The 26,697-nt window shown below is 40.3% G+C and overlaps 2 long non-coding RNA genes and 1 pseudogene across 5 annotated transcripts; 1 reads left to right on the plus strand and 2 right to left on the minus strand.

The window, feature by feature from the left end:
- On the minus strand, positions 610-2,841 carry LOC8071873 (annotated as a pseudogene).
- LOC110432352 lies at positions 4,317-8,163 on the minus strand. Of its 4 annotated transcripts, XR_002449773.1 has the most exons (6): positions 7,648-8,163; positions 7,396-7,578; positions 6,756-6,781; positions 5,891-6,090; positions 5,251-5,347; positions 4,317-4,669 (listed from the first exon to the last, which is right to left on the minus strand). It is a non-coding gene; the product is annotated as an uncharacterized LOC110432352 (long non-coding RNA). The 4 variants fall into 4 exon arrangements; XR_002449774.1 differs by lacking the exon at positions 6,756-6,781; XR_002449772.1 differs by having other exon boundaries at positions 5,891-6,781.
- Positions 10,770-11,339, plus strand: LOC110432332. Its single transcript, XR_002449752.1, has 2 exons — positions 10,770-11,015; positions 11,101-11,339. It is a non-coding gene; the product is annotated as an uncharacterized LOC110432332 (long non-coding RNA).

A 26,697-nucleotide genomic window follows, 5' to 3' on the forward strand; every position in this document is an offset into this window, starting at 1 on the left:
ATGATTATCACAGTTTATGAGAATAGCAGGAATTCGTTTCTCAACCAACGGCAAGTCCATCAACATATCTCAGTAGCCACTCAGCGCAGCAGTGTGGCGAGGAAGAGATGAATCTCTCGGTACAAAGGACGACGTCTCGCCCTATATTTATACACGCGTCGCACGCAGCAAATAGGCAAGCAATCAATCACCGTATTATGGAAACTTTACCTGCCGTTTACGCACTTGCCAGCGCAATCTCCTCCATGCATGCAAAACTTCCAAGTAGCAAAAGGAAGCCGCGCAGCCGCAAGGGCCCCGCCCGGCCCAGCGAGGTGAGCGAGCGCGCACGCGCGTGTGGTTCTTCCTTTTCCTCTCTCCAATTGCTTCAACAAGATAGAGATAGCTCAACTAAAAGTTGGCCTCACTCCACTTGAAGTAGCAAGGTGGGACTAAAGTCCCCCACCTTTCTATATATACATGCATGTATGAGTGGGCCTTTATAATTTACTAGCAAAAGTGCCCGTGCGTTGCAACGGGAAAAAAAATTAATTATAACAATCATAATAAAATCATAAATTATCAAAAAAGTTTTTATTAACAATGTAAAGGCAATAATCTTGAATAAACTTGTCATGGTTCCATAAAATAGACTTTTAGTAAGAAACAACTACTAACTACAACAGATCTAGCATTACGTCAACCAGGACTTTGTGTACCACCTTTGATTGATTGCAGGGTGTTGCAGACGATCAATGGGAAGCTCAAAAACCGCTTCTCGCTGCGGCGGTCCGGATGATATGTCACGTGGTACCACGCCAACGCCACCTTCGATGGGTCATCGTCCCTGGCATCGCGTCATCGTCCCTGCAAGCCCTGAGCCACCCCCACCTCCGCATGCAGGGCATTGACAGCGGCGATGATACAGTCCTTCATCTTGAAGTAGCGCTTTTTTGTCCCATCGCAGATACTTGTTCTAGTTGTTGCCTCTTAGAATCTCGTCCTCACGCTTCGTGGAGTAGTAGGTCATCAGGTCCCCAGCCTCTCGGCGTACGCCCTGTATTGCTTCTCTGCGGTGTCCAAGTGCTTATCGAAACCAGCGACCTCGACATCTGGGTCATACATAGAGCTCGGCGGGGGGACAGGCAGGAGCGCTTCTGTGTTCTCCTCATGCCAAAGGGCTGCGCGGTAGAGCTTGTCGAGGACGCTGTTGGAGACATACATTGGCCTCTCCCATTGTTCCATGAAGTCCGGGAACTCCTGGGGCCTCAGCGTCAGGGACATCTCGGCTAGAGGTCATGTCTTGGCAAAGTCGACTGCCATGGAGTGCAGAGCAGCCAGCTGGAGACACTCGGGACTGTGAGCTTTCAACGGATTATGGTCTGCGTGGATCAAGTGGACGATGGAGATAACACCGAGGGTATCATTTGTCATGTAATAACTGACGAAGTGCTTTTGAATTTCCTGCAAGCATTTGCATACATATGTTCATTTCTAACATTTTGCTCAAGCGATGCAAGACGGCAAAATATATGCAGGCATTTGCTGAATGTTCACGATGACCATATTCTTGGTTCAAAACATTTAAAGTTTTTCATTTTAAACATGTATTTTTCAAGTAGATAGATTACTTCTACATGCCAATGCACATACCTACTGTCTTAATGCCATGCTGGTTGGAATAAAATTTTTGTCTTAACAGCCAATTCTATATACTCATTGCCCTATCCACACCTATTTCATGAACACATTTTAGAAACATTCAAGGTTCCTTAGCTCCATACATATCATTAAATTAGAATGCCTGAATCCATTGTCTCACGGGAAGATCACAACAATTTATAAACTTTTTTGTGACCATAGAAATCTGACACATTAACCAAATAAGAACAGCAAACCAACCACAGTATACATAATCTAGAAAATTGAGCAAAAAAAAAACACCTAGGAGTAAGGAGTGAACCTCAAGTGTAACAGCATGGTCCATTATGCATGGCCTTGTTGCAGTGTAGTCCATAGGTGCATCAACCTTCTCTGGAATCATCCAAGTAATAAGAAGAGGTCACCATCCAAATTGCCACCCGAGCATCCATTTGGATGAGGCCTAATTAATTTGAAGATTCAAGTAAGGATATATAGTGGCATAGTGCAAGCATTGACAACATTAACCCAAATGGCTAATTGTAAACTACACAATTGGATATCAACATATAATATGGACAACATTGCTAACAGTCTTAATTTAATAGACAGGCTGTTTCACAGCCATGGATAGAGAAATTGAACTCCACATTCTAAGATAGTCATTTCAGCTTCAGAATAGCAAATATACCTTTCCCCTCTCTGAGAAAATACAACACAATCAATAAGACCTCTAGCATCCGATCCAGGGTCATATACAGCTTAAGTACTCTAACATCATCAGCAGGATGGAGACATATTTTTTGTGTCATTCCAAAATAATGGATGTTCACTGTACTGCTCCTTGCGATTCTTTGTAATTCTGATGTAAAAACTTGCCAAACCTTACCTAATAGCTGCAAATAGCAGATCTGGCGAATATCAGGCGAGATCGAGGTCTGGTTTCAATTGATTGTTGTCAGATGCAGAGACCTTCGCTATCAACAATTAACTTTGTTTTTATAACAAGAAATAAGATTCATGGGCTAATCTATAATAGGGAAAAAAGGGAAAACAGAGAAATCAAACAGGTTATGGACAACCAAGTCAATTTTGTTCTTGGAGAGAGAATTATTGGAGAAGGAAGCAAAAATCCTGAAAAAAAAGAAAAGAGAGAAACCTGAATCCAATATGGAGAACCACGTCAATTCCTTCTAGACACCGGTAGGCCGAGACGGACATGGATGGTGTGCGCTAGCCACCGGCTGCCGGGATGTCGACGCAGATGAGCCGGCCGCCTGGAGGACGAGACGGATGGGCACGGCGTGGGAGGGTGCAGAGCCATGGACAGTGAGCGCCTGTCGCCCCGGCCGCCGGACATTGGGAGACCTATCGCCATCGCAATGGGGGAGGAGGCGCGGACGGGAAGCCGAGATGCGGACAGGAGAGAAGCATCGGCACGCAAAGACGGGGACGAGAGGAGGGGCAGAAAAAAAAGGGCAGACTGAAATTTTGTCTCTTTATTAGTAGAGATTTGGAATTGTTTCGCCCAAGGCCTAAAACATCTAACACCCAGCCCCTCCCAGAAGCGATGCCAGGCAATGGAACAGCGGCGGCTGCAAATTCTGGTAGAGGCGGTTGCTGTGCTAGGGTTGGGAAACGATACATGGTTCTCCTTTATATATATATATATATATATATATGGCTGGTATATTGGGAGCCCAGGGCTACCATTAGATATTGGAAGCCCCAGCCAGTCAACCATTTCACCCAACCTCCACGAAGCTGACGCGCACGCAAGTGGGGACCTCTGAAGACGCAAACGTTTGGATGCATAAAATTCTATGTCAGGCTATCCAGAAAGGTTTTTATCGTGACAATGCATAAAATCTAGTAGTTGTATAAATTAAAATCAATTCGTTACTGCATAAAAATCTCTCTGTAATCTGGACGTTACACCTGACAACAGCTGACATAGACTGACACATACTGACACATGTCTGCATGCGTGCGTCCACTCTAATCTCTTCCGTTTTTTCACAATAATTTCTCAACGAAACATCCGATTCAAAAACGGTTTTCACCATTGAACTCCTGATATTTTTGTGCACGATTCAAGATCCATTGTGAATATATTTTTTAAAAAAGTAAAAATTTATAATTTTGCGCACTATGAGACAAAGTTTTATACATCCGAATAGATCTTGTTAGCAAGAAACATCAAGACGACCTCGTGTTTTTTAAAATTTGAATCATGACACGTAATGACCGATTAAATACATAGAATCACTGGTCAAAATGTGTAGCAAAGTTTTTGGCGCCGACGTTGAATAGAAATTAGTGGTTGGATGAATAAAAATTAATTTTGTTACCGCATAGAAACATCTCCACATGGAGACGATCTTGTCTTCTTTAAAATTTGAAATTTGAATGTTGGCACGTGATGACCTAGTAGGTACATAGAATCAATAGTCAAGATGCGCATAAAGGTTTTTAGTTCCACGTTGCATACAAATTAGTAGTTCAATGAATAAAAATTAATTTCATTGCTGCGTAAAAATCTCTCCATGAGATGGACATTCCACATGACACAACTATGATTGTCTGTAACAACATCATGCCTCCTGCTATAAGGGTCTATTACAACTAAGACCATCACAACCAATACCCACACCGTTCTTTGCACGAGGATATATTTATTTAATAGAGCAACAATGTATAGAAACTTTACACCATACTTCCTTTTAAGTGAATGAAACATACAAAACACTACATACTAGTGTGGACTATCCATAATGTTCCCAACTCACAACATGCATAGACACTCAGTTAACCAAATATTGGAACCCAATAGAGGTTACATAGAAATCAATAGTTTCGCTCATATCATCTAAGCATATAAACACAGCATATGGAAAACTAACTTTTTACATTAACCCATCAACTATATCGAATATCACACTACGCCACCGTCACAAGCCAAGGAAGTTGTGAACGTCGCAAGTCATGTCCTATGATGTTCGAGCCACCATTGACCTCACACCAAAGTAGAGCAATCCTTCCAACCATCCTACACCATAACAAAGACATAGAAACATATTTGAGCAGGCGTAAAAAACCTACGGTGGCAAAGAAAGGTATAGAAACATGTTTTAGTATGCACGAAAACTTTATAGCTGCAAGAAACACATATAAACATGTCTTAGTAGGCACAGATAATTTAAACCACCTAATAAAACATGGCCATGTGGGAGATTATTTTATCTAAAATCGTGACAACCCCAAACCAAATTATTATTGTCACTTTGGGGGCTAATAAATAATAGAGGAACAATGCATAGAATCCAAAAATAACCTTTCTTCTAGTGGACTATTGTACCATCATCATGACGACCCCAACCTAAATAATGTATAGAATTATGTACCAACAAAGTATAAAATTATGTAGAAGTATACAGATAATTGTTCCAAGAATTTATGTCAAAGTGTTCTAACAATGCATAGAAGAAGCCAACAAATAACGTATAGAAATATGCTCAAATAATATATAGAAATATACTCCGATATTGCATAGAAATTTATTCCAATAATATATAAAAGAAGCATGAATAACTAACGATATGTAGTGAAAGATTGTTGCAGGACAATGACCTAGATGCAATGCCTTGCTACCGTTGTTGAATTGATCCTCAGCGTCGTCGTCGTCGAGGAGGACATCCTTGAGGACCGCGGCGATGGCCTCCTTGGCCTAGATAGTGGACGATACAAATTTTTTGTTCTAATCAGTCACATAATGTGTTCCGACAATGCATAGAAATATGGTTCGATAATGTATAGAAATATGCTCTGATTATACATAAAAAATTCAACAATGTCCATCATGCTTCGTGGCTAAGGGCCACAAGGTAAAATATGATGAGAACGAAGATGAAAATGAAAATAAACATGATAGTGATAGTGATAGTGATAATGATAATGATAATGAAAATCACAGTTTCATTCTGCATAAAAACCTATGCTTGCAAGAAAAAATAATAAGGATTAAGGAGGCTCAGATCAGAGGAGCGGTACCTTGTATGTGGTGAATTAGATAGAGCCTAATTTATCTTCTGATTAACTAGGTGTCACTGATTGCCTATTATATTTTCAGAATGCTAAATTTCATGGAACCTGTTGTTACATTTAAAAATTAACACATCTATGCATCCAAAAATTAAGATTTTAATTTCTATGCATCCAAAAAATTGAGGCTATCTAAAATGCAGCAAAAGTTGTGGGATGACTGCAACACCTTAGAGAGCTTCGTATGTATAGATAGTGGAGGGAGCAGTGAGATGTCAGGGAGTTGCGTCGGTCTGCTTCCGTCCGCCCCACGCCGAACCTCCTCCTATGAAGCCGGACGCGTGCGCCGAGCTTCCTGCTGTGACACAGGCTGCGCACGCGGAGCCTCCTGCTGTGAAGCTCACCGGAGGAGGAGCTGTCGACCAAAAGCTGCATAGAATCATGTTTTATCATGCACAAAAAAATTGTAAGAAAGACAAGATACATATTTTAATAGCATGTAAACATGTTTTAGGATGCATAGAAGTCTGGTTTCAACTTCCAGTATGGTTTCGCCTTCCAGTATAAAACTGAATTTGACCTTGGTGTCTGAGATTTATAATGCCTGGTGTTTCAGAAGGTCTAGAATTGAAAGCACAAATAATACCTTTTTTGCCCTTTTTTTGTTGTTAATTTCAGTCTGGTCATCTGGTGATTATCACATAAAAAATGCAAATAGATAGCCAGTCTATAAAGATTCTCAATATGTGCTGAACTATGTATTTTTTAGCACTGAATCATCTGACAACGCACATAAAACATCCTTATATTAGTATGTGTAAAAACTGGTATGCACTGCTTGCTTCAAAACTCTGAGCATGCAGAGATAGGCTATTTGTACACATCATCTTTTAAGTATGTTGCCGCATGTCGGCTATGCTACCAGCAGTTGTTTTAAGCATGAATAACTAACAGTGAAACATTATATTACGAGAAATAAGCCATTCTTGTTCAAACAAAAACCAATGGTTGCTTGCTTACACAATTAGCTCAAGAAGGATAGAAATAACGAATGAAATCCATATTAGATTATGAGAAACATGTTCACCGTGCACCTTAATGTCGTCTACTTCCACTCAGACTACAAGAAAGACATAGAAACATGTTTTAGCAGACGCAGAAACCTATTCAGCTATTCATAAAATTAATGTCTATGACATTAATGCAAAAATCACAACAAGAAAAATGGAAACACAAGAATTGTTTTTGTCTGCAACTTAAAAAAGACACCTACGCAACAAAGTATGGAAACACAAGCAAGGTTGCATAGAAAACATTTGCATAAAAAACATGGTCTCATATAGTTCACAAATGATGGGTAATTTTAAAGCTATTCACTTGTCATGTTTGATATGTATAAAAACTCGCATAAAAACCCATACAGGTCTGAATCGCCTTGTACGTATGAAAAAGGCATTAAAACACATTTCAAAATTTATTACTTTCAAATATAAAAATCAAAATCAAATGCATAGAAAACATTACTTGCACGCATTGGTGATTCTTTTAGGCATTTCGTGGAGCACTAGCAAGGCATACAAATCCTGACTTGCTAGTTGCTGAAGATTGGGTTTTAGTTCAGTGTTTAGGCAATGCACATTCATTAGCTCCTTGATTTGCTTAGGTCCCGCAGTATGCATATGAAATCAGAAAAAAAAGAGAGGATTGAGGAGGCTCAGATCCGAGGAGCATCACCTTGGGGAGCTTCTATGTATAGGTAGTGGATATTGGAAGCTCTTCGTTATGTACAGGAAGCTCCTTTCTAGTGTTGCCACCATGAGGATATTTGGCCATGACGATGCCTGGATGGAGCTCAGGATCAGATCGAGAGGGACCTGCCACCACTCGTTGACATCTTGATTGCTGGTGACGCCAAATCTGCAGATTAAGGTGTGAGAAGGCCCATTGCCACCGCCACCAAATGACCAGGAGTAACTAAATACGCACCTGAACCTTGTCTCCTCCGTGATTTGTCATGCCCGTGGGGCAAGAGACCATGAGGCCGCCGCTGTCGTCGAGCTCGATGGCAGCCGCCAGATTCTTGAGGAGGAGGGACGTGGGGAGGCAGAGGTGGAGGGATGGTGCTCGAAACTGCATCTGTGCTGGACTTCCATGGTCGTGATGTGCTGCTGGGATGTCGTCCCTGCTGGATGCGGGATGCGCCACTACCGGGGGCCGCCATGCCTGGTTGTCGATCGGCCACGCCCGGGAAGGGGATCGCCCGACCAGGATGGCTGGCCAGCTAACGGCGACGCGCTGTGTCCGCCTGCTGATGAGGCGGCCCATGGGGCTTGTCTCGAGCAGAGCAGGGCTTGTCCCGAGCAGAGCAGGGCGATGTCGCCACGCTGGGATGTCCGCCATGGCCAAGGGAGGGGCGCCGCCACGAGCCGTGGTGGGGAGGGGGGCCGGGATGCGGGAGCTGCGTCGGGCTGCTTCCATCCACCCCACGCCGATTCAAATGAATTTGAAACAGTATCGGTGAGTCAGTGCTTGAGTTCAACCATGTGGGCAGGTTTGGGCCCAGGCTAGTAGGACCACACGCAGCTGGATGTCGGTTCGGGCCTTGTTTAGTTCACCCCAAAAAGCAAAAAGTTTTCAAGATTTCCCGTCAAATCGAATCTTGCGGCACATGCATGAAGCATTAAATATAAACAAAAGCAAAAACTAATTACACAGTTTAGCTGGAAATCGCGAGACGAATCTTTTGATCCTAGTTAGTCCATAATTGGATAATATTTGTCACAAACAAACGAAAATGCTACAGTACCAAAATCCGAAATCTTTTCGGAACTAACAAGGCCTCGCTGGAACCAGGTAACTGTAGTTTCGACTAGGGCTTCCACAGCCCTGAGCTTCTAATAACATACCTATATATGACACGTTTAACTAAACCAAATTGGAACCGTCCACGTTTTGGTCTGGCATACAGGAGATACAGGAGATAGGGAACGAGTTTTCTTCTAACTATGAATTAGGTTCACAAGATTAAATTATTTTTGAAATATTTAATTTAAGGTATAAAATTAATTCTAGAAAACCTAGAATTATTATTTAAGCCAAGAAAATACTTTGAAAGGTTTAACAATTTAGGGTGAAATTCTTCTAGAAAAAAAGGGAACATGAAGAATCCAAATAAGGTATTTGGAGCTCATGGTAAGATAATTTGGAGCATCTGGTAATTAGATTATGCTCACAGAAAAGCGGGAATAAGTTCTAGAAAAATGATGAAATAATTCCTGGTAAGTTTTTAAGGATTGATTAACGGATGAGGAACTGAAGGGAGTGATTTGAGTAACAAAGAAAAGATTTTAGAAAACTCTGAACGAAAGCATAAGGTGAGAAACAAGGAATTTGATTATAGAAAAAGATAAAGACGTGTGAGACAAGAAAGATCGACCTACTAATCGTATTTTAAAGATTTTGCTCCCTCTCAACACACAGGAGCAAGAAGCAAACATCCCCTTGAATCATATACACCAATATGTATGCACAACCATGTTGCTAAGCCTTATGATAAATTTTAATTTAACAAAAAAATATTACTTTTCCTATATTTTCATGAGCACAAAAATACAAAACTAAACAATTTTTTTTATTTATTTCGAAAGGAGCAAATTTTAGGGTGTTATAGTTTTTTAAAATAAAATCCAAAGATTCCAATGTATGACACACTCAAGTCTCTCAATATATGTGGTATTTGTGGATCCTCACTGAGGAAATAAGGATGTTATGCCTTTTCTCTTCCTACTACTAAGGCTTTACATGGAGTTCATAGGTAGGGAGAAAGCTAGAGCCTACTTGCAATGCATATATTGTGAAGTCAACCATAGGATCGAAAGAGCGTTAAGTCATACAATTAAATCACGATGTGCATGTGTGTGGATGTATGGTGGATGTATATAGTGGCTAACCTAATTCTACTTTGCTCCTTGAAAACTTATCTCTCTTTTGTAATTTGTAAACATTTGCTAGAGAACAGGGGCTATCTTATTCATCTATTTCTTTTTTTTCAGGTGGGCATCTAAGTACCCATTGTTTTAGATATCTTGGACACTTGTCCATTTTTAACTCTATTTTTTCTTGTATTTTATGAATAACTTGCAAAGCCCCTTTTCTGCAACAAAATTTTTAGAGAGATGGTAACAAGAACTTGGACCATTTATTTGGTGGTGAAAAACCTATCTAATATATTTTTGCTGTTCACTCTCAGTGTAGGAGTAGAACATTTTTGGGTGGATCTAAATGGAAAGCATGTTTTTGCACCTACCCCTAATGTAGGAGTAGTGCATATGTGGGTGGTGTATCCATGATATTGATTTTAGCATGACAAACCTCTCATAAGGCATCAACAAAGCTTGATTAAACTCAATGCAAAAGCAAGCAGCAAAAATGTGGAAGTTTTTCTAGCCTATATAACATGTATGGGTCTAATGGGATTCAAGCTTTGTCATACAGGAACTCATCATGTATTTTTTTGTTTTCAAAAGATAAATCTCTAGAACTTTAGTGTCACTTGGAACAAGATAAATATTAGCTCAAACCTTCTCATTTCATATCTATCAATTACCTAGACTTAGATCAAGCATACACTACTCATGAGTTTCAAGTTAAGAGTAAATCCTTATATCAAAACAAGCTTATGCAAAACTCAGGAGATTTCAAGACTAAAAACTAGGTACTTAAAAGGAATTACAATAGAGCAACTATTCATTATTTCCATTTTAAGAGATTATCTTCAAAGTCCTTAGTTATTTAAGAGATCAAGTAATCATGTGATTAGGATACTCTAGGGATGCTAATCTATGTCTTTAGTGCAATGATGACTAGGAGTATTTTCCTATTATGAAACAAATAATGGCAACCTAATTTAGGAAGGTACATAAATAATAGCTACTTATACAAATGTTACATAAATAATAGCAACACATATAGATGTTTCATGAATAATAGCTAGTTTTATATTAGGATGCTCTTAAATGACTGCTACTCCTTGTAGTTCTTACATAACTTATAAGAATGATAGATGGTAGTTGATAATTTGTAGGCATTGATGTATGCAATATATTGTATATAGACGTAACCTTGCGTTTTATACAATCCTTTGTCAAGCATTGTTGGCCTATAAATTGGCAGAGAGAGTTGAAGGATACAATATGTAACCAAAACACTTGTTTTGCCTCTCTCTTGCTCACTAGTCAAAGTACCCATCTTAGTTGCTAGTCGAAACATGATGATGAAAATGAGTAGCACTAAGAGGCAGCAAACTTTCTGCGTGATGTTCCTCCTCATGCTTACTATCTTACTGATAAGCTCCCGTAAGTCATCTGTGCCCCGTGTTTGTTAAAAATGGCTATCAATCATCTAACTAAAAAGCAAAAAACTAACATGCCTATGATGTAGAGGACAATTTGGGGGCAAATGCTCAAGATGATTGCGACGGTGGAGACACTTGCTTTGCTAGGTGCCTTGTTCGAGGCAAGTGCGATCGTTGTTGCAAGCAAAAAGGGTATCTCCATGGGAAGTGTTCTAGTCTAACATGCTTTTGTTGCCATAATTAGAATATTTGATACACAATAAAAAATGTAAGAGTGACAATGTGTAATAATGGGGCTACATGAATGGATCGATGTTCATGATTCTCCTTTATTTGTTTTCCATTTTTGTTCATTTTGGTCTAGAATCCTACACTCATCGCAAGCATGGTTCATTGTTCAACTACCTCTGATGCCCAACCTATGTGATGCATGTTTGTTTTCCCTTTCGTTTGAAGCCTTCCCAAAAAGTCCTAGTGCTTCCCATCAACTACCTCCTCCATCTGAACGACATCCTCACTAGTGGTGAGAGGGAGGTAGCTCGGCCATCTACCTCCTATAATAGTAGTAGTATTTAGTAGTTTACTGTAACACCCTAAAGTTTGCAAGTATTTAAAGTAGGAGAATTTAATTTAATTTTGTATTTTTGTGCTCATAAAACATAGGAAAATAATATTTTTCATTTGAATAAAATTTATCATAGGATTTAGCAACTTGTTTGTGCATTCATTTTGGAGCATTTATTTTCATTGTATTGTGTGATTTTGGGCATAGTCAAAATATTCTCAAACTGATTTTTTAAATTGTTTTGAAAATGGCTTTAAGGTAAAAGAAAGAGAAAAGAAAAGAAAAACTTAATAAAAAGGAGCAAACCTATCCCTCCCCGCATCTGGCCTGAGTGGCCCAGCTCCCCTTCCCCTTTCTTCCCCGTGGCTCACTCTCCCCTCTCAGGCCCAGCTCGCGCAGTGGCGCCATCGCGGCCGCAATCGGCCCAAGCCGCGCGCCCCGCCCTTCCCCTTTTCTCCCCCTCAGCCCAGCGCGCGTAGCAGGCCCCGCCTCTCTACCTCGGCCCATTGGCCATCTCGCGCAACCGGCCCGGTACGCCGTAGCACAGCCCAGCTTCACGCGCGCCCTCCCCCTTTTCTCCCCTCGCCCCGGCCCAACGCGCGGCCTGTGGACACGCGCTGCCTCCTTCTCTCTCTTCCTCTCACTACCAGCCGGGCCCCGCATGTCAGCCGCGTCATCATCTCCTTCCTCTCGCCGTGAGCGAGCCGGACTCGACCGGGAAGTTAACCAAACCCGATTTCTCGGGATTTCTTGCTAACTTTGCCCAACCGAGCACTTTTAAGCCCTCTGGCATCGCCGTGCCCTCCCTCTTCCATCTAGGTACCAAAAAGCCGTCTAGCTTCACCTCGGTCTCGCGTTTGGATCTCGCCGAAAGGTTAAGGAAGCTGCCGCCGTGGTTCTCGCGTTTCACGCCCGATCTATCAAAATTGAGTGGATGCCAAGCTTTGTGTTGAGGTCTCGAACCTCCCTGCGTTCCCAACCTCTTTTTCTTCCTTTATGTGCTGCTCTGACTCATGCCGAACTTGTGTAGGGGATAGTCGTCCGCCAAATCGCGACGCCGGCCATCCCGGAGCCTTGTGCGCTCATCTTTTTGCCTCGGGGTGAGTTCGCCGTTTCCTCCTCTTGCTCCTAATGCTCTTGATTTGTCAATCGGTGCTCTAGAACGTCGTCTCGCACAACTCCTGTGAGGTAAGCTTGACCCCGGCCATGGCGCCGCCGGGTTTCTCCTCTGTTCCGGCTAGCCAGCCATTCCCCTCTTTCCGATCTGATCTGGTCCATCCAAAGAAGATCCAACGACCACGGATGACTCATACCCTTCCGGCTGCGTGTTTTATTAAAGTGCCCCTCAACTTTTTAAATATATAACCTGCGGTTCCTGGCGCCTTTGAGAAAATACGCTTTGCTGTGTTGAAAACGTAAACCGCCTCGGCCTGATTCAAAATACGTTTTCTATAATTACAAAATTGCCACTAAGTTTGTTTTAGCCATAGAATATTCATTTTAACTATGATTTGACCCATTCAAATTGCGTTGGATTCGTGATCACAAGATCTACATGTTAGTAATATTATTTACTCAGTTTGAAACCTTTTATTTTCGTGACCCTAATTAATTAATTATTTTTTCTAAAGAAAATCTTGGAAAATTCATATCTTCTTCGTTTTAACTCCGATTTTTGTGATCTTTACGTCTGTGAAATCGTAGCGATGCGTAGAATCATTTTATAAGCTTTTCATACTGTTTTTATATGATTGGTGTACTGTTCTAATTATAGCCTTGTTTGCTTCGTGTATGTTGTCTCCAATTGTTTGTGTGTTGATGATCGATGATCAAGTTAGGCAGAGAGCAGTTTTTGGTGATCAAGATAAGAGCTTTGGCAACAAGTAAAGACCAGCAGAACCAAAAGGATAAGAAAGAGCAATTGGATCAAAGCAAGTATAGCATTTGGATTTTACTTCTGTGACCATGATCCTGTGACTAGATTAATGTTAAGTAATAAACAATAAAAATGACTTTTTAGCAACTTGATGATTTATCTGTAAGTGATAACCGGGACAACAGTGCAACCATGAGGTCTATTATGGCTCTAGCTTTAGTCAAGTATGAGTAACTTTTTTAGCTCATTAGCGGTTACCCATGTGGCGTAATTGTGGAATAACAGACCGTGGATTCCTGCGGGTGGATCACACAGACTGACTATTGAAACCAAGCGACCCTAACTTGTTAGACGAACCTTTGAAAGACTTCATAGTGATCCCTGCCGACCTTCCTTTGTAGCGGGTTAAGAGGCTGATCACCTCGGGCGAAAGGGTAAATTATGACTCATGGATAAAGATGTACAACCTCTACAGAGTGTTAAAAACTGGTATACTAGCCGAGCTCATGGTCAGGAGCGGCCTTAGGGATTCTTGCATTAAGGGTGATGATTCTTGTTGTGTTAAGATGCACATTGTTTATTTTTTAATGCTCTACATTATTTATGTCACATTGATCATGAGATTGTGGGATCTATACAATCTAGTTGCTATACTTGTGGAGTTCGACATGGACTCACTCTTGCTATTTCCCCCACACTTCAGGAGGTGTTTTAGTCTTGTGATCAACCAGTTAGTTGGAACATATAGAGAGAAGTTAATACCCGAAGTTTGGAGTTGTCTATCTGCTGTTTGCTATCAAAGGTTATCTCTTTTATGCTAAGTATGTTATATATTTATGCATTGTCTTTTGATATTACCCCTTATTTGTAGCTATATGTGAAATTTGGCTTCTAAAACTCACATATGGTGCATATCTGGTTTGTCCTTAAAATCGAGTATTACATTTACCCTTCTATAGTGTTTTTGAGTTTATTTGGTTTGACATTCTCCTATTTTGTGGCCACAATTGATCAGCTTGTACTATCATTGTCTTTGCCTCCATGTCTTCCTTACTATCCTAGTTAGGATGGTATTGTAACCCATAGGGGTAGTGGTTAGGAACCCAATTAAATCATCCCCATTGTTAAATCTATATACTTAGAACACCATCAATAGCCTTAGTTTCAAAGGAAGAATAACATGTCATGAATATATTTTATTGCTAACAAGTTCCACACTTGTACTTGGAAGCATGTTTCTACAGGAGATGACAAAACAAGACAAAGTGAGCCAGTGGACCAACATAGGGGCAGGGGGCCACCAAGCCCTACCAAGGTGGCATGATCCATGTGAAGCTCTCCAAAGTGATCCTGAGCTGTTGGACCAACTTTGAGTTTTCTCTCGATGGCTCAAGATGAAGTCACAAGGATCCATGGGCCCACAAGTCGAGCAAACTAATGTGACAACCAAAGAATCACACTCCATGACATGTGGGACAATTTCTAGATGCAAAAGGGAGAGCCCACATGTCATGGGGAGTTAGTCGATCCCCTTGAGGTCACTCGATAACCAAGTGGGCCTAGGGAGGCTCCACCACCATCCTACATGCCTCCATGCACCTAAGGTGATCCATGCCTTTGATCTATGGCAGTTTGGCCTAATAGTGCTTGATGAAGCTCACATAGATTATTGACATGGAACCCCTCTACCTTCACCTATAAAAGGAGGCTCACACCCCCTCTGAATTCATGAATGCAAGCCTACAAGCTCCAAGAGAAGAGTAGTTAGTCCAATTTATCATAGTTGTGTAGTCTAGTGTGGGAGTTAGAGTTGAGTAGTGAGCTTTGCTCAGGTCTTCTAGAGGTATTTTCTAGAGAGTCTAGTATTGCTCTTGTACCTTTTCTTTTTAGTAAGACTTTACTTTATTTGATATATTACTCTTTCTCTACATTACTTAGTCTTTACTTTGTTCAATATTATACTCGATATAGTATTGTTGTGGCTCATCTTGTTATATAGTTTATATACACTAGATTGTGATCATGAAACCATACCTGTATGCAATCATCGCATGTCATAGAGTGCTCTAATCACTAGTACATGGGCACACTATACAGGCGGTTGGTAACATATTTCTACAGGCGTTTTCCAGATCCGCCTGCGCTGGAGGCCAGTATAAATCGTCCATTTCCACAGGTGGTTGCTTGAGAGCCGCCAGTAGCAACCATTTACACAGGCGGCTCTCTTAGGCAACCGCCTGTGTAAATGTTCATTTACACAGGCGGTTCCCTAAGAGAGCCGCCTGTGTAAACCTATTAAAATATATATTATTAATTAATTAATTAATTTATTATTTTATTGTTATTATTTAAATATATTGATATTGGTTGGTCTTCTAACATAGCAACATGTAATTTAAATACTTCATCTCATACATACATTTGTATACATCAAAGTTTGGTGCTCAAAGACATAAAGTTAATTATAAGAGTATATCCATCATCACACATCATATATATATATATATACATCAAAGTTTGTTTCTGTCCGCTAATAACCCTCTTTAGTAAGTTTGAGCTTACTAATGTCTGTTAGCACTCGGAACTGTGGCCTGGATAATTGGCTTTCATCATCATGATATTTGCCTTCACGTGGAATGACATGCTTCATGATGAACGAGCAGATGTCCTCAACTATGTTGTCTAAAGCACATTCGTCCATGCGCTCCGCCGTCCCTTGCTTATATACCTGCAAAGAAAGTTTATAAACATTATATATTTTATGACTTCCAACTTTAATAGACTATTACTTATATTACCTTGTCAGGGTTCCTTGCATATCGTCCGTTTTCTCTCATGTTCTCGCACACGTAGTAGCCACAGAGGACAGATAACGGTGGTTGCTTCATGCACTGTATAACAGGAGAGTGGTTATTTAATTATAGTTGCAATTGTGGTCGTATGTGTATGATTTGTATTCATAATAGTAAATTTTTATACGTACCAGCCAGTTATGTATAACCTCCAATGGTTGCCCTGGTCTCTTGGACTCGCACTTTCTATGATTTATCTTATAGAACCTGTATGCCCTATGATCTCAAATAGAATCACCATGTTATTGTCAAATTCTCACTATGCTTAAGTATGCATGCATAGTTTGACTTACAGCTCTAGCAGTTTGATGAATGGAGCATAGCTTTCTTTCGGGTAATCTGCGGAGTCTAGTACCAACACCCTTCCCTCCTTGGGATAAATGATGAAGCATATCTAGTGCCTCCTGCTCGAATTAAATCCATGATGCATTTATGCATTGGAATAATTTAGATAGATATTTGTAAACTCACACTTACCCAAAGTGGTACGGGGCCACCACCGCTTTCCTGTCTTGAAACTTTATTAGTGAATTTCCAATGTAGAAGGCATATTTGGCTTCAAAATCAAGTTTCAACTTTCGGAGTTTCTCATCCCGTTCTGCACCTTCCAAACCCTGTACCTCTGTGCTGTCATTCCCGATCCGGAATGTGTGCCGATCTTCGGCTATATCTATTGGGCAGAGATAGGCATTCCTTTCTTCGGCACAATAATTAGCAAAGTCCTTGTGGTTTTCATTGAAATCTTTCCACTGCTAGCCATCGGCTGGGTGCCGAAGCTTCCCATCGTCTTTGTGCTCATCAGAAGCATGCCAGCTCATAAGTTGGGCATCCTCTGGGTTAGCAAACAAGCACCTCAATCGATCGATCATAGGAAGGTACCACATCACCAAAGCAGGAATCTTTTTCTACGCATAATAGTCTACTTCTTCCTTTTCTTTGCCGGTGGGTTTTGAACTACTCTTCTGGGTCTTTTGTTGGGCCTTCTTTTGTTTTTTTCCCTTAGGCACAGAGGCAACACACTCTTCCTCTATGTAGTCTTTATTTGTCTTGTACCTACTTGCACCACACTTGGGACAGCTGTCCAAGTCTCTATAATCATCGCCTCGATATAGGATACATTGATTTCTACAAGCGTAGATCTTCTCAACACCCATTGTGAGTGGGCTGATTAGCTTCTTTGCATAATATACGTTAGCAGGCACTTTGTTATCCTTAGGAAGCATGTCTGCGATAATGCTTAAGAATGCATCAAAGCTAGCATCAGAAAGACCATATCTAGCTTTGCACACCAACAACTTTAGCACAGACCGCAGCGTCGTGAACTCTTTGGTGCAACCCTTGGACTCATCATACAAAGGCTCTTCTGCTGCCTTCATTAGGGCCTCCATACCTTTCATGAAGAACACTGATGGATCTTCCGCATGACGACGCAACATTGCCTCTAGAAATTCTGCATCTTCCGCAGCCATGTTAGTTTTGGTGCCATCTTCATTTTCTCCAATAAAACCATGATCAGGAACATTTGGCACAACATGTTTAGTGGCTAGACCATCGGTATTAGGTTGTTGTGTCTCGTGTACGAACTCAAACCCGTCAACAATTCCAGTTGTATAAGGCGCAGAGCTACCCTCTCCATGCTTTGTCCAAATCAAGTAATCTTTCATAAATCCTCGACGGACCAGATGAGTAAGGATTTGTTGAATGTCATCAGATACAACAAGATTTCTACAATCCATGCATGGACAATGTATGTGCATCTTTCTTGTTCTTGATGCATGGTTTTGAGCAGCATCAATAAACCTCTAGACCTCAGTTATGTATGATGGATCTAGTCTTGATAAATTATACATCCAAAATGACCTCTCCATCAGTACCTGTAAAACACCATTCATATGATCTAAGGGTTTACAAAGGATTTATCTAGGGTTTATTAGCTAGGGTTTATGGTTAAGCTTGAGAGTAAAGGAAAAAACCTAAGTTACATAATTAAAAAATAATCTAAGTATAGCATAACTATATAAATACATCATTCATTATAAATAGATAGATGATGTGGAAGGTGATAATAAAAAACCTAACTACCATATAATTAAAAAAATCCATAATTATCTCTCTACATAAATATACAAAGAACACACTGTTGACGGTCCTTAAGTATCAAATTTAATTATCAAATAAATAAAGAAAAGGATCCAAATAAAATCAACATCTAAACTTAGGGTTTTATTTGACAGAATTCCACGAGTTTTGGTGTTTGTCTATTTCTGCATGGGGTTATCAGGAAATACAGAAGAAAGGCCCACACGTCGGGATTACATAGAGATATCAACGTGCCGCGCAATTATCTTACATCTAGAAGACTCCAGAAGCCACGAGACCGAAGCGGAGGCGAAACGGGGCCTGACCCTGGGCGCCCGCCCAGGTGATGAGGGCGCCCGCCCACCTCTGGAGTCCAATCAGGACTCTGCTTCGCGGAAGATCTCCACCGACCTAAAGGATGAATCTAAACCATGCAATCTAAGTCGGTTTGATCCAACGGCCCATATTCACTTGAAGGGACTATAAAACCAGACCCCCTGGCCCTAGGAGGAGAGAGCCTCTCAACCCTAATTCATTGTTCCTCAAGGGAGAAGAAGCCTCTGATCAAGATTAGAGCCACCACATCAATTAGATATCTAGATTAGCATAGCTACATAGGATTAGAACTAGAAGGAGTCAATCTTCGATTGGTTTCCGGATCTGTCAGGAGGATTCTTGGTAATTCTCTAATTGTGCTTCTAATTACTTTCTAATCATCTTTGTTCTTCAATATTTTGAATATGACTTTGTTCTACTTCAATATATTGTTTATGACTTTGCTCTACTTGCTTATATTCAAGATTATATTGTTCTTAGTTTATCATAGTTATGTACTTGGCTTAGTTAGATTGGATCTATATACATGCTTAGGATCGTATAGCGTTTATCCATCGGATCCATGGGTAAATGATAGATATTGTGTAGGCGTGGTGCTTATACCGTATTTATCTGCGATTGTACCCAATATGCCAGATCGTGCGGTGGTTCGTGATAGTGACAGCTTCATTGATTCTTATATAGTCCCCCTCTCGTGTATTGGGCTGGCAGAGCAACATTATTACAGGGGAGTGATTGCTATGTTTCTCATATTCCTTGCTAATATCACTATGCATGGGCGTAGTCTTATCTCACAATGATTGCTAAGTATGCTTGCACTAACTATGATAATGCTAGACTATATAGTTGAGAATAACTTAGGGAATATTCTTGTAGTTCGTTCTAATACCATGCTAATGACTTTCTAGAGTATCTAATTGAGGTGCTTATCATATTTATTATGTGGCCAGATCAGATTAGTTATCCTTGTCACTATTATTATTTTATATATCTTTTATGTGACACTTATCCCTGTATGAAGAGTTAGATATAATGTTCTCAATTATACATGCAATGATAGATGCTCAATCTCATATTCTATTATGTAATCAATATTGATGATTGCTAATCCCTTCCCAGTGGTAAAAATATAAATAACGATACCTGGAATACTTCCCGGTTAAAATGCTACATCGGTATTAATCTGTGCGCTTGCAGATCCCATTCATTATTTATTTAGAAGAGCAATTGCATATTTCAATACCGCGTCTCTCATGTCATGCTGGGGATGACAACTTGGCTTAAGTGGTGTGAGGGATAGGTTTGGCATTTTTGGCACCGTTACTAGATTTAGAGAACTTAGTCTACTTTTGGTGATGATGTTAAGAATACCCAACAAGTATTTTTTTTGGCGCCGTTGCCGGGGAAGGTTGATTACTAATCAGGAATGGAATAAAAGATTTTGAGTTATCATTCGCATCACTAATATGATTGAGCTTATCTATTCTCTCATACAGTTTTACCCCGATATTTTTCTATTTTATCTTATGCAGGGGAATGTATGAATAGAAGACATCTTCCAGGAAATTTTGTTGACAATCCTGAAGCATTATTCAAGAAGACGAGAGCCAAGCTCAAGAAGAGATCATCAACACTTTAGCAAGAAGCTTCATCCAATCAAGAAGATCACCGGAACTTGTCTTTAGAGTTCGAAGCCATGGCGAACAAATCAATCCGCGAGTTCTCAGCTCCCACTACGGACAACATCCGCACTGGACCTGCTGCAGAGATCGACGGCAACTTTGAGCTCAAGCCTAGACTTATCAACATGGTGGAATCCAACCAGTTCTGTGGGAAGGCACACGAAGATGCTAGTGCTCATTTACAACACTTCCTAGAGATTTGCAACACATTCACCATATCAGGAGTTTCCAAAGATGCTATACTACTTCGCCTCTTCCCATTCTCACTGTTAGGAAGAGCGAAGCAGTGGTTCTACGCTACAAAGGAGAAGAATACTACGTGGGCACTCTGCTCTACAAACTTCCTGGCTAAGTTCTTTCCCATGGGCAAGACCAATGCTCTCCGTGGGAAGATTACAAGTTTTCAGCAACAAAATGATGAATCTGTTCTAGAAGCATGGGAGCGCTTTCAAGACTACATCCTAGAATGTCCCCATCATGAAATGGAGAGTTGGCTATTAATGCAGACATTTTATCATGGGCTCGGCAACAGTGCCCGAGAGACCATGGATGCTGCAGCTGGAGGAGCATTCTTATTACTTACTATACCACAAGCCACAGCTCTTGTGGAGAAGATGGCGTCCAATCAAAGCTGGAATGAAAAGAGGACCTAGACACGCAAGAGAGGTGGAGGTATGCATCAGCTCAAGGAGGTAGACATGCTGTCTGCAAAGCTGGACCTACTCATGAAGAAGCTCGATGATAGAGCTAGAGACAAGAAAGAATTTATGCACATCTACGACTCTCACATGACTTGTGAGGAGTGTGGAGACACTGGACACTCAGGCAACCACTGCCCTGAGATACTTGAGGATGTGAACTATATCAACAATAACAACAACAACTACTACAACCGTCCTCAACAAAATCAAGGTTGGAATCAACAGAGGCCTAACTACTCACGTAATTATCAAGGTAACAATTCTTACAACAATAATGCTAATAATTTTCCACCTTTGAGAGAGTTAGTGTCTAATCAAGGAAAGCTAATGGATAACCTATCTAAGAAATTGGCATCTAATGATAAAATGCTAGAAAATATAAATAATAGAATGGATAATTTCTCTACTGCCATCAAGAATCAAATTAGCTTTAATAAAATGATTGAATCTCATTTAAATCAAATAGCTGCTGCTGTTCCTACTACTAACCCCGGTATACCATCACAACCGGAAGGATTAGAATCCGCAAATCTTGTAGACATGTTTGATGCAGGTAATAATTGGAGTAACCCCGTCACTGAATTCTCTACTGACCTTCTGCCGGTCAAGAGAGGCGATCCTGGACGCCCCGTCATCCCAATCTCCATCGGCATGGTGGACGTCCCAGAAGCACTCTGTGACTTTGGCTCTAGCGTCAACATTATACCCAGGGTACTCTATGAGAAATTCTTTACATATCCTTTATTAGAAACAACCATGTGTTTGCAGTTTGCAGATCAGACGATAACTTTTCCAAAGGGAATATTGAAGAACCTTTGTGTCCGAGTTGGTACCTTGTATGCTCTAGCAGACTTCGTAGTAGTAGAGACCGGAAATGATGAGAGGGCACCTATCATCTTAGGGAGGCCATTCTTAAACACCACGGGAGCTATCATCTACGCCAGTGCTGCCAAGATCAGTTTCTATGTCAAAGGGAGGAATGAGACATTTTTCTTCAAAAACAAGACTACACAAATCCCAGATCAATCCAGACGTAAATCAAGGAAGAGGACCAACAGGAGGAACAGGAACAGACAAGTGTGGACCGAGTCAGCTAAGATGGTCACTGTAGTTCATGGAGGCCAACATCAACAACTTAAGTCACCGCTTTTGACCAAGAAGGATGACCCAGGAATGCCAAGCATCTACTGCTCCATAAATGGATACAACTTCTACAAGGCAACTTGTGACACCGGATCGGGCGTCAACATAATGGCCGCAGTCACCTATCGGCTCTTGTTCGGAACCATGCCACTAAGACCAACATACATTCAGCTCCAGATGGCAGATCAGACATTTCGAGAAGTTAAAGGAATAGTAACTGATGTCCCAGTCAAAATAGACGATCACTTTGTCTACACAGACTTTCAAGTTATTGACATGGGAGAAGATGAATACGATCCACCCATCATCCTTGGAAGACCGTTCCTCAGCACCGTTAAAGCAATTATCTACATTGGAACCGGAGAAGTCCATATGCACTTCCCCTCAGAGAAGGTACGCCGTTATTTTACTGACCCTAACTATATCGTTGAAGAATCTAAGCAGGTAAGGAAAAGACGCAACCGCAACCAGAGGAGGCAGATCATCAGGGACGGATGGGCAGACTATAAAAGAGAAGTTGTAAGGTCAAAAGACGTAGAGTTTAAACAGAATTATCCAGAGGAGACGGAAGCACCAAGTCAGGTGTGAAAAATAAAGATAACTATACATGAAGAGGAGGCGCTACCGGAAGTACCGACTACGCCACCCAACGAACCTCAGGACGATTGAAAAAATGGAGAGTCCCGTTCGGAGGACTTAAAAACACCGAACGCCTTGCCAAGAGGTAAACTTGGTAGTTATCCTTTCCCTTTTAATTATTTCAAATAGTTTACTTAGTTAATCATGTTCGTACTATCCTAAAAAGAAAATAAAAATATGAAAAAACAGTAAGCCCCATGTGAGTATATGAGTGGCATAAAACCCATAAGTACATTCACTGTGGTGGCATAAAAATAAAATAAATATTTTCTGCTTTATAAAATAAAAATATAAAAACAGGGAGTAATGGTTATTAAGGAGTCTCAACATGATAAAGGCTAGATATTTATGCTAACACTTAATCAGTTCCACAAGCTTTGTTGTCTATTTGAGCTCCACAGAATTTAAGAATCAAGAAGACTAGCAGACGGAGGACATTCTAATCTCTGTGAGAATACTGCTGACTTTCAAATACACCTCTGCCACCTGCTAGCTACATCAAGAGAAATTACGTCAAAATTCAGCTTGGGGGAGAGCACCCCCATTTATCCCGATAAGTATTTCTATCTATCTATCTTTATACTTATATTATTTTAGAATATTAAAATACATAAACTATGAAAAACCAAATAAAGATTTTATGCTTATATATATATATATGTCTTTTGCTGAGTGTGTTTAATAAATAAATAAAGTGGCTATGCTAATCTGTATCTTAATAATAAAACTTAAGCATGGATATGATGAATAGTTGCTCTGCCTAATTTGCACATTTTAAGTTCTCTCTCAAGTTTAGATATAACTGTTATAATTTAAATCTTGCTCTAGACCTAAACTTGTGGGATGAAAACTTGATCTGAAATCTAAGTTGTTAACGGATACGATATGGGAAGGTTGAGCTGCTGTTTATCTGTTCTTAGAGATGCTAGAATTCCGAAGAATTTTATCTTTGAAAATCTTTAAAATGTTGCATGATGAGTTCCTGTATGATGAGAGTTTAAATTCCTACCACAGCCATATATACATGCTTGCTAGACTCTGAGCCACACATTTACTATTTACTGCTTATGAGAATTGAGTGTGGTCAAGCTGTGTAGACCCTTAGGAGCTTGTCATGTGGTTAAATCAAGATTTCACTTGCACGTTCACTCATATATGCTACTTCTACTCTGGAAGTACCATCCACATATATCCATCCATTTCCATCTCCAGAATCACCCAAAAATATTCTACTCCTAATCCGGGAGAGAATAGCCAAAAATATTTTCGTTTTCCCTTGTGAAATAAATGCTCAAGTTATCTTGTTACTACCACTTGCTATATTATCTCAAGAGATGAGTGCTCTAAAAAAAAGAGATACGAGGAAATAAAAAGGAGCAAGTGCTCGGAACCTCGAAAGAAAAGAAAAAGTGAGACGAGAGGTAAAAATGGACAAGTGTCCGACAGTAGAATTAGGGGTACAAGATACCCACCTGAGAGAAAAGAAAAATGAAGAGCATCTCATTCTCCTCATAAAGTTTCAAAAAGCAAGGAAGGTATGTATCCTCTCAAAGAGCAAAAGTAGAATTAGACTTCCACCATTGTTATCACCATTGTTCACCATACACCATTCATTCGCCACACATGCACATCTTGATTAAACTTATTGGCTTGTTTCTTTGGATCCATGGTTTGACTATGCAATAAATGTCTTGTGAGTATGTATACTTTATCTCCCACCTATGAGCTCCAGATATTAAAGCCTTATTAGAGTAAGGTGAGAAGAGAAGACAATGTCACTTTGCTTTATACCACAAATACTACATATCTTGAGAGAAGGCATATACCATCACTGCCTTGGTAAGGATCCAGAAATACCACAAAAGAGAGATCTGAGAGAATCATACAAGGAATCTCTGAGTTTTATTTGAAAATCTACAAAAACCCCAGAGCTATAGCTGATCAAGAATAAGAGACATGGCACTTGACTAGACTGTTCTATCTTTTAACTACTCAAGATAGAAGTGACGGTTACAAGTCCCATGGTGTAGGTAAAGTAAGTAAGTTTTAAGTCTTGACAGTTTACTCTAACTCAGAGATGAGATCTTATTTAAAAAGCATGTGTACCGTCAATTTTTAAAAGATATTGCAACAACTTATGATCCATAGCTGAGTCTATCCTTGCTCAGGGACGAGCAAGAGGTAAGCTTGGGGGAGTTTGTTGACGGTCCTTAAGTATCAAATTTAATTATCAAATAAATAAAGAAAAGGATCCAAATGAAATCAACATCTAAACTTAGGGTTTTATTTGACAGAATTCCACGAGTTTTGGTGTTTGTCTATTTCTGCAGGGGGTTATCAGGAAATACGGAAGAAAGGCCCACACGTCGGGATTACATAGAGATATCAACGTGCCGCGCAATTATATTACATCTAGAAGACTCCAGAAGACACGAGACCGAAGCGGAGGCGAAACGGGGCCTGACCCTGGGCGCCCGCCCAGGTGATCAGGGCGCCCGCCCACCTCTGGAGTCCAATCAGGACTCTGCTTCGCGGGAGATCTCCACCGACCTAAAGGATGAATCTAAACCATGCAATCTAAGTCGGTTTGATCCAACGGCCCATATTCACTTGAAGGGACTATAAAACCAGACTCCCTGGCCCCTGGAGGAGAGAGCCTCTCAACCCTAATTCATTGTTCCTCAAGTGAGAAGAAGCCTCTGATCAAGATTAGAGCCACCACATCAATTAGATATCTAGATTAGCATAGCTACATAGGATTAGAACTAGAAGGAGTCAATCTTCGATTGGTTTCTGGATCTGTCAAGAGGATTCTTCGTAATTCTCTAATTGTGCTTCTAATTGCTTTCTAATTATCTTTGTTCTTCAATATTATGAATATGACTTTGTTCTACTTCAATATATTGCTTATGACTTTGCTCTACTTGCTTATATTCAAGATTATATTGTTCTTAGTTTATCATAGTTATGTACTTGGCTTAGTTAGATTGGATCTATATACATGCTTAGGATCGTATAGCGTTTATCCATCGGATCCATGGGTAAATGATAGATATTGTGTAGGCGTGGTGCTTATACCGTATTTATCTGTGATTGTACCCAATATGCCAGATCGTGGGGTGGTTCGTGATAGTGACAGCTTCATTGATTCTTATATAGTCCCCCTCCCGTGTATTGGGCTGGCAGAGCAACATTATTACAGGGGAGTGATTGCTATGTTTCTCATATTCCTTGCTAATATCACTATGCATGGGCGTAGTCTTGTCTCGCAATGATTGCTAAGTATGCTTGCACTAACTATGATAATGCTAGACTATATAATTGAGAATAACTTAGGAAATATTCTTGTAGTTCGTTCTAATACCATGCTAATGACTTTCTAGAGTATCTAATTGAGGTGCTTATCATATTTATTATGTGGCTAGATCAGATTAGTTATCCTTGTCACTATTATTATTTCATATATCTTTTATGTGACACTTATCCCTGTATGAGAAGTTAGATATAATGTTCTCAATTATACATGCAATGATAGATGCTTAATCTCATATTCTATTCTGTAATCAATAGTGATGATTGTTAATCCCTTCCCAGTGGTAAAAATATAAATAACGATACCTGGAATACTTCCCGGTTAAAATGCTGCATCGGTATTAATCTGTGCGCTTGCAGATCCCATTCATTATTTATTTAGAAGAGCAATTACATATTTCAATACCGCGTCTCTCATGTCATGCTGGGCATGACAACTTGGCTTTAAGTGGTGTGAGGGATAGGTTTGGCATTTTTGGCACCGTTGAACTTAGTCTA

Source organism: Sorghum bicolor, chromosome 2 (genome assembly GCF_000003195.3).
Source record: "Sorghum bicolor cultivar BTx623 chromosome 2, Sorghum_bicolor_NCBIv3, whole genome shotgun sequence".
NCBI classification, from domain to species: domain Eukaryota; kingdom Viridiplantae; phylum Streptophyta; class Magnoliopsida; order Poales; family Poaceae; genus Sorghum; species Sorghum bicolor.